This window comes from Typopeltis vanoorti, chromosome 5 (genome assembly GCF_054136105.1).
Source record: "Typopeltis vanoorti isolate ZY-2024b chromosome 5, IOZ_Tvanoo_1.0, whole genome shotgun sequence".
In the NCBI taxonomy this organism is placed as follows: Eukaryota; Metazoa; Arthropoda; class Arachnida; order Uropygi; family Thelyphonidae; genus Typopeltis; species Typopeltis vanoorti.
The window spans coordinates 69,020,976-69,029,413 of NC_143553.1; the positions used below are offsets into that span (position 1 = coordinate 69,020,976).

General features: G+C 36.2%; 1 protein-coding gene across 6 annotated transcripts in view; it reads right to left on the reverse strand.

The window, feature by feature from the left end:
- Positions 1–5,299, reverse strand: part of Slu7 (Pre-mRNA-splicing factor Slu7) — a 221,456-nt gene extending 216,157 nt beyond the window's left edge. The window contains exon 1 of one of the 6 annotated variants that reach the window (XM_090392500.1): positions 5,172–5,299. The gene's annotated coding sequence lies outside the window, so the exon portion shown is untranslated. Of the gene's footprint in view, positions 1–4,868 lie in introns of all 6 variants that reach the window. The other 5 variants (XM_090392499.1, XM_090392498.1, XM_090392495.1 and 2 more) reach the window with 5 other exon arrangements.
- Between the last annotated feature and the right edge of the window lie 3,139 nt (positions 5,300–8,438).

Below are 8,438 nucleotides of genomic sequence, written 5' to 3' on the forward strand. Positions count from 1 at the left end.
CAGCAGATGTTAGAGCTAAACAAATAATGAATCTTCTGTGAGTGTATTTCATGTTGGGGAAGAAGAATAGCATTGAATAAAATGGTGGTAGAAAACAGGAGGCTAGAAGTTGAAAAACATGAAGTTAGAAATATTACAGATGGTATTGGTAGAATGGCCTCAAAGACATGGGGCAGGATTGTTATGTTTGTATAGAGTATTGGAAATAAAGGAGCTCAGTTTGTTGCACTAATTGAGTCAGTATGCCCAAAGATAACTGGTATAAGCAAAACTTGGTTATCTGATGATGTACTGTTACTGTTGGGAATAACAATGGATGGATATACAATTTTTTGGAAGGATAGGAAGGTGAAAAGAGGAGGAGGGAGTACTATTAACGATTGTAGAGGAATTGTGTCTGCAAAGTGTAGAAATTGACAGTACATGTGCAGATTTTGAATCTGTGTGGTGTGAAGTTGAAATTAGCAGACTAGTATATCTGATAGGATGCTGTTATAGGCCAGGAAATGTAGAGAGAATACTGAATGTGAAATTTTTAGGCAAATTGGGTAAGCATGTAAAAAGAAGGTGTTCCTGATGGACGACTTTAATTACAGGAATATAGAATGCATGGAGGAGATAGCGTATGACAATAAGGAGAGTGAGTTTGTTGAATTTCTGAGGGATAAACATCTTAAGCAGCATGTGACCAAAGCAACTTGAGATTTTAGTGTTGGATTTGGTGATAAATTCAAAAGATGTAGTTGTTAATGAGGTATTAACACTGCTGCTACTTGGTGAGAGTGATCATGAAGTACTTGTTTGGGAAGTATGAAACAAGAAAGGATATATACCATATATATATGTGAAATTATAAGGTGGGTGATTATGGAAAGTTCTGTAGTCAGCATCAATATGGTAGGCAGATGAGCTGTGTAGAAAAGATGATGACAGTGCATGGGAATTCACAAGGCATCTGACATGAGCAAAGTATAACTGCATACCAACAGTTAAATGAGTAAATAGAGTAGGGGTGAAATGGATAAACAGTGAAATCAAAAAACTGTGTTGGAAAAGAAAATGTTATGGAGGAGGTACAAGAAAAGCTGGTGGTAATCAGACCCATGAGGAGTATAAAATGCAGGCTAGGAAGGTGACAAGCATGATAAAGAAAGAAAAGGTGCAGTATGAGAGGAGATTGGCTGATCAGGTCAAGGTCAATTCAAGAGAATTCTTCGACTATATGGCAAGCAAAAGGAAGAATAATTATGGTAAGTTGATACTGGTGGATAGTCATGGCAGCAGAATGACCGCTGCAAAGGATATAGTGAAATTATTATATGACTCCTCCAAGGAGTCCAAAGACTCATCAAGAGAGGGCACCTACTCTACAACTCTGTCTCCACCAACTACAATGAACAGCAACTACCATCATCATGTACACCAATGCCATCTATTGCCCATCATCACCACTACTATTATGTTCACAGAAAATCACAAACATCCATGTCCACGGTGGGATTTGAACCCTCAGCCTTTTGGCTGTAGGGCAGATATGCTAACCACTCGGCCAACCAGGCTGGCATTGCTTATAACTTAATATTTATAAGTTTCTATCATGTCCTTTTTCCACCTTTCAACTAAACTTTGCAAACCACATAACTTCAATTTACCCTCATATGGAGCATTCCATAGACTTGTCACCAGTTTGGTCACTCATCTCTGGATCCTCTCCATCTCCTCATCCCAAGATATCCATGTGACCAAATCTGTCCATAATCAAGATGCAGTGATATCATAGCCTAATAAAGAGGGATAATAATCTCCTGGCTATACTTGTCAATGTTATTGAATGAGCACTTCATCGGTGTGTATTATACTGTTGTAAATGATGCTGTGCAATATATGGAAGGGAGGCAAGTATTAGGAGAATTGAAAGAGAAAAAATCAAGGGTATATCAGGCATTGATTGGGTTAGATGTTAATAAGGCTGTGAGAATGGATGAGATATCACAGCATATTTTTAAGGAATATGCACAACAGTTAGCTATGCCCTTGACCTGGTTTATTTGATAAAAGTCTTGCAGTAAGGTTCCTAAGGAGTGGAAAGAAAGCAAAATAGTACCACTCCACAAGCATGGTTCTAGGACAATTATAGCCTAGTCTGTATAACTGCAGTTGTAGTCAGAGTATTGGAGAAATTGGTTAAGAATAGAATATGAATATGGATTCGTGGACAGAGGATTCTTTATGATGGTCAGCACCATGGACTTGTAAAGGGTGGGTCTTGTTTTAGCAAGTTACATTTTATGATAATGTAACAAATGTGTTAGATAAGGGAGAATCATACAGTAATATTCTTGGACTTTACAAAAGCATTTGATAAATTACCACATGATAATTGGTGTACAAGCTGCAGAGGACTGAATGGATAATATATTGGTTAGATGGACTGGAAGTTGATTACTCTCAAAACAGGAGAGTAACCAGTGACATATCCTAGGGTTCTGTTCTTGGGACCTGCTGTTTAACTTGTTTGTAAATAATATATCATGATGATGGGCTGATGATCTTCAGCTGATGATAAAAAAGTTGAGGAGAATTATAAGTACCACTATTGATGTTAATTCCCTTCAGTGGAGTTATAGTTTTAATATTAATAAATACAAGGTGTTGCATTTTGGAGTGCAGAAATATAAGACTGTGTACCATATTGATGGTGTCGTACTGCAGAAAGTGGATGAAATTCGAGATTTGGGAATGATGGTTGAACAGCAGACTGAAGTTTAGAGGGCATATTGCAAGTGTAAAGATTGAACATTGCAGTGATGTAAGGATAAGGAGGTGGTTGTGCCAGTGTATAAAGCAGTGGTCAGAAGACATGGACTACTGCACTCAGATTTGGTCACTAGTTTGGTTTTTCACTGTGATGTGGAAACACTGGAGAGAGTCCAGAAATGAGTGACTAAGCCAATCCCTACAAAGAACAGTGTGTTTATAATGGGCTTATATATTTCAGTAATCTCACTATGTTTTCTAACTAGGGTGAAAATTGAAGTGGGAGGAGATACGTATGCAGGTAGTTCCTGACTTTATGAGTTAATTCTTTCCTAGCATGTATTCATAAAGTTTGTAAAGCAAAAATTTATTTCCCATAGACATAATGTTAAAAACCAATTATGTTCTCAAGAATGAAATTTGATCATAGTAATGTTAAAGAAAGATAAAAAAAAAAAAAAAAAAAAACAGTTGATGCCTAAATAATGATTTATTTATCTAAATATGAAAATGCAGCTTTAAATTCAAGTAAATTATAACAGTTATAAGGTAACAGACATATTCCGTCATTGTATTTGATCGTGAAGTTAAAAATCTCTCTATTTGAGGAATAATGCTGTCAACTTCTTTAGTATACATAATCATGTAGACTGCATGGAATGTGCATTTTTATCTTCCTTCTAATATTTTTTTATCCTTTAAAGGACACACAGTTGAGAAAGGTGATTAGATAATTTCACACAAAGATATTTAATAGTCATTTCAGCAAAATGTTTGCTAATGATGTCATATTTGGTTCCCAGTGTTATTACTCTTCACTGTTTCCTTCTATTAACATCACTCTCTGTAGTATTACTCTGTTTTGGCATACTGTACAGGTATTAATAAGATAAGGGTATAGACCAAGTGTACCAGCCAATAAAAAAAGTATGATAAGAAAAATAAGAGTATGACTGTGAACGTAAACAAAATGAAGGAGCGAGTGCTATATGAAGATTCATTAGTAAGAGGTGTGATAGTTGAAAATTTGACAAAATCGTACCAACCTGGTGCGACCATTAAGGACGTAAGTGAGTCTATTAAGGAGAAAAAGCAAAGGGTGAAAGAAATGATAGTGGTGGCAGGTACGAATGATTTGAAAGGAGATAAAATTGATATGATAGAAGACCTGAAGGAATTGCTTGAGGTAGCAAAAGAGAAGAGTGAGAGAGTTAGGATGGTTAGTCTGTTACCATGGTATGACAGTGAAGAGTTTAAAAGGAGGGCAATAATTGCTAATGACTTTATGCGCGGGTTATGCAGGATGAGTGGTGTGGAATTTGTGGACATGTGGAGCGAGTTCGATGGGCAAAAGAATCTATATAAGATGGATGGTTTGCATTTGAATGGATTCGGTGCAAGGAGACTTGAAAAAGTGTTGTTGAATGAAGTAGATGTGCAGAATCAGGGAAACTAGATTTATTAAGGTGAGGGGAAGTAGATATGCAGACCTTAGGGAGGCAGTTGAGTGTATGAATGAGTATAATATGCCCAAGCGAGTAAGAACGACAACAAATCAGAATGGGATAGTTAGTATAACAAATCCTTATGACTTTAACAGTTCCTACAAATCAATAAAACAATCGAAGATGCATTTATTACAAAAGGAAAACGTCAAGGAACTTTATACAGAACTTGAACATGTGAACTTGAAGAAAACTACATGTGAAAAAAATAAGGATGACTTTTAAATTCAGTAGAAATGAACAGCATTCTAAACTATTCAAACAAACTGATGAATACAGATACAGTATTCTGTCAAAAAGAAGTTATCTTCAACTCTTCGTAAAAGATCTATGTGTTTTAACTGCGGCGTGACTTCTTTAAGAAATGGTTTGCTTTAACAGTAAACATCTTACTAGTTTTCTTCCTCGTCCAATATACTAATCGCTACACTAGCTGAAAACGGGGATTATATCGTACATTAATGGAGTGGCGGAATAGAGGGCTCTCCCGCAACGAATACTTCAGAGGTGTCATGCAATAATAGTAATGATAATAATAGTAATTAAAAATCAATAATTGTATCTGGATTTCAACTCTATGCATTATGATGGGAAGGCGCAGAATACCTTACTTATATCACTAACCATGCACAGTCTCTTCTGGAAATGTACCTCTTTTTTAAAAAAACGGATGTTCACCTTTTGGTATGCAGAAGAGAGATAATTTACTCCCCGACTTTTAACATTAACTTGAATGTGAACTCGATTTCAACATTACGATGTAAATTCATGTGTAATATAACTTGGCCAATAAAATTTCCTGTGCGTATTGGAAATCATATAATAAAAATGGCATAAAACTAGCGTTTTTCACATCCAGGCAGTAAAGATACTTTGGCCAGTGAAATAAGTTCATGAAATAAAATTCACCCTTAAATCTGGACTGGTGAAAAACTATTATCCCCAAAATGACTTCAGAGGTGTCAATATCCTAAATATTATCCTAATAAATAAATATCCTGAATATTACTTATTTACATAAACTGACGTACACTTAGCTAACAATTGTGACATCACAACTATAAGCGACACCCAACGGTAAAACCAATTTTGAATTTCTGCAAACTTTCCCTTTGTCTAGGCATAAATGTATTGATTAAAGGACCGCTAATACTATGAAATGATGCGATTTTAATAAAAACTCGCTAAAGTCTTATTATTAGTATTATTACTGACACCTCCAGGGAATCCAAATACTCATTGAGGGAGGGCACCTAATCTACCTCTCTGTCTCCACCACTCAATCCACCAAATACACCAACGCCATCTACCGCCCACCACCACCACCACTACTAACATTTTTCGCTAGCCAACCAGGCTGCCGGCCTGAACATATCCGCTCTCCAGCCAAAAGACTTCGGGTTCGAATCCCACTGTGGGCATTGATGTTTGTGATTGTCTGTAAAAATACTAATGGTGGTGGTGGTGGTCGGCGGTAGATGGCGTTGGTGTAGATGATGAACATAGTTGTGGTGGATTGAGTGGTGGCGATGGAGAGTTGTGAAGTAGGTGCTCTCCCTCGAGGAGTCTTTGGACTCCCTGGAGGTGTTATGTAATAATAATCATAAAGTCTTTACTGAGATAAAGAGTCAATAGGCCTCACTTTGGCGAAGTAAATTTATTCAAATTGAGTGGATATTGAATCCAACATTATTTCTTAGCAAATAAGAAAATCAAAGATAGAAAATATATCTAAGAGTTTCATGCCGAATATAGAAAACTATAAAAGTATAAACTATAAAAGTCCACCTTTACTTCGAGTTTCCCCAGCATGTACCACCTGTTGGCTTCTGCTTGAACTCGCCAAACTTTTATAGTTTTCTATATTCGGCATGAAACTCTTAGATAGATTTTCTATCTTTGAGTTTCTTATTCGGTAGAGAAATAATGTTGGATTCAATATCCACTTAATTTGAATAAAGTCTTTATTCCCATAAACCGTAAGTGAGGCCAATTTGAGCTATGTAACGTTTCAAGCAATAGGGGGAATCAAACTGAACCATTAGCCTAGCCAATCAGAGATAGTTACCCAAGACTATCGCTAATTTTAAACGGCATCTGATGAAGAGACGGCAGATAAATGCAGTCATCTGATGTTCCCTAACACGATATAGTATGGTCTGAATTACTTCCAATTGGAATAAAATGAGTCAGTGTATTTTTTTTCCATTTTAATATATTACTATTTTAAAAAATAAAGTGACTAACAGCTTTTATGTTCTTTAAGGAATTCTGTATTGGTGAGTCTTCGTGCTTGAAAGCCTGGTGGGCAGCCATTCTCTACTTTGACCACGCTACCGGCAAAGACATCTATAGACGTCAAGGTTATCATGGATGCGAAGTGCATATTAAAATTGTAATACCATTGATATTACATTGAAATATATGATGGATACGAAGCGTGTGAGGATGCGTATTTGATCCATAATGGCTGGTAAGGTGGTTAATACTAGTTATTATTGTCTGCAATAATGTGCATTCTACGGTCGAGGTTCTTGAGTTGCGAGGTTAAAAACCGAGTCTCAGAGAAGAAACATTCCTACTTGCTTTGTTAAACATCAACAACTTGAAAAGAGGCGGAGAAAAAAGGTCTAGAAACTTTCCCGAGTCGACGATTACAGCTGACTAAAAGCATCTCCACGAGATACGATACTGCCAACTTATTATTATTACATGACACCTCCAAGGAGTATAAGGACCTATTGTAAAAGGGCACACTGTTCCACAACTCTCCGTCTTCCTTAATTCTTCACTTACATGCAATGTTATCACATTCTTTATTTGTTAACTATACATGGGATGAAAAACTCAAATTTGCAGAAGAAAAAATCTGCTACCTTCGTGTTAACTCACTATTCATTAAAATAGCCTATAAAAAAGATTCCTCTCGTCACGAGAAGATCGTACTCATGTTTCTAATGTCCCACCGTTCTTCCAATAGCGCTATGAGACGCTTAATTTAATTTTATTTAATTCGAATGAATCAGGGAAGTAAATATACAGAAAATCAATATTTAACGAAATAAATGGATACATGAAATGAATAATAAATGGAATAAAGAAAAAATCTGCTAATGTATATTATTCCCAAATGAGAAGAAACAACGCGTTTAGACATAATGAATTTTGGAAAATGGGAAATAGTAATCTTCACCCTTAGTCAATTACAACAAGCTAGAGACACACAGTGATTTCAAATAATTTCCAACGAAGAGTGAATGGCATGCCTGCTGCTACTTCTTTGTCCCTATTCCTAACACTACATATCATTGATTTTTTTATAGTTTTATATATATATATATATATATATATATATATATATATATATATATATATATATTAGGAGAATTCATTTTTACTCGGTAGGAATATTATAAAATAAGTTTAATGACTATTACCGAGAGAAAAGATGGCAAGATATATTTAACAAGATACTACTAGTTTACTAGTTTCGTTACAAGAACATCATCAGGTATCATACTCAAAGAAATATATAAAAAATTACAGAGACTTAAAATTGTATTAACAGAACAAGTGAAAAACAGTAGCATGTTTGAAAAAATGCAAGTATGAGTTTCATACAAACGAATACTACGCGCTGTCGCGAGTGCGCCAGTACTGAACAGAAGCAACGTGTGCGTCCGAGAGATTGTAACTCAGGCTGTTGTTGATATGAGAGGAATCTAGAGAAATTTCTCTTGATTCAACAATCTTTCTTTCGAGTTCATCGTAGCACACATGGATATTAGCAGTTTGAGTCCAGTTTACAATGTGCTGGCGGCCTTCGTCTGAGTTAGCAGAAAAGAGAACGTGGCTAGAGAGAGCGCTGGCTCTAGTCCTGTTATAGGAGATATCTCTACGGTGTTCATCCAAACGTAGAAGGATGGATTTGGCAGTCTGTCCATAATAAGGCTTTCCGCAATCACACAAAATCTTGCAGACTCCTGGAAACTGAGAAGGAAGATGTTTCTGTTTATGTTTGCAAAGTAATGAACGAAGTTTTGGAAGCGTAGTGTAGTACGTTTTTGAAGTTAAATTTCTTGAGAATCTTTGCCAGTTTTGGTGAAAGAGAGCTGATGTAAGGCAAGGAGATGAAGGCTCTTGGGGGAGGGGGATCTTCAGCAGTAGTTGAGAGTC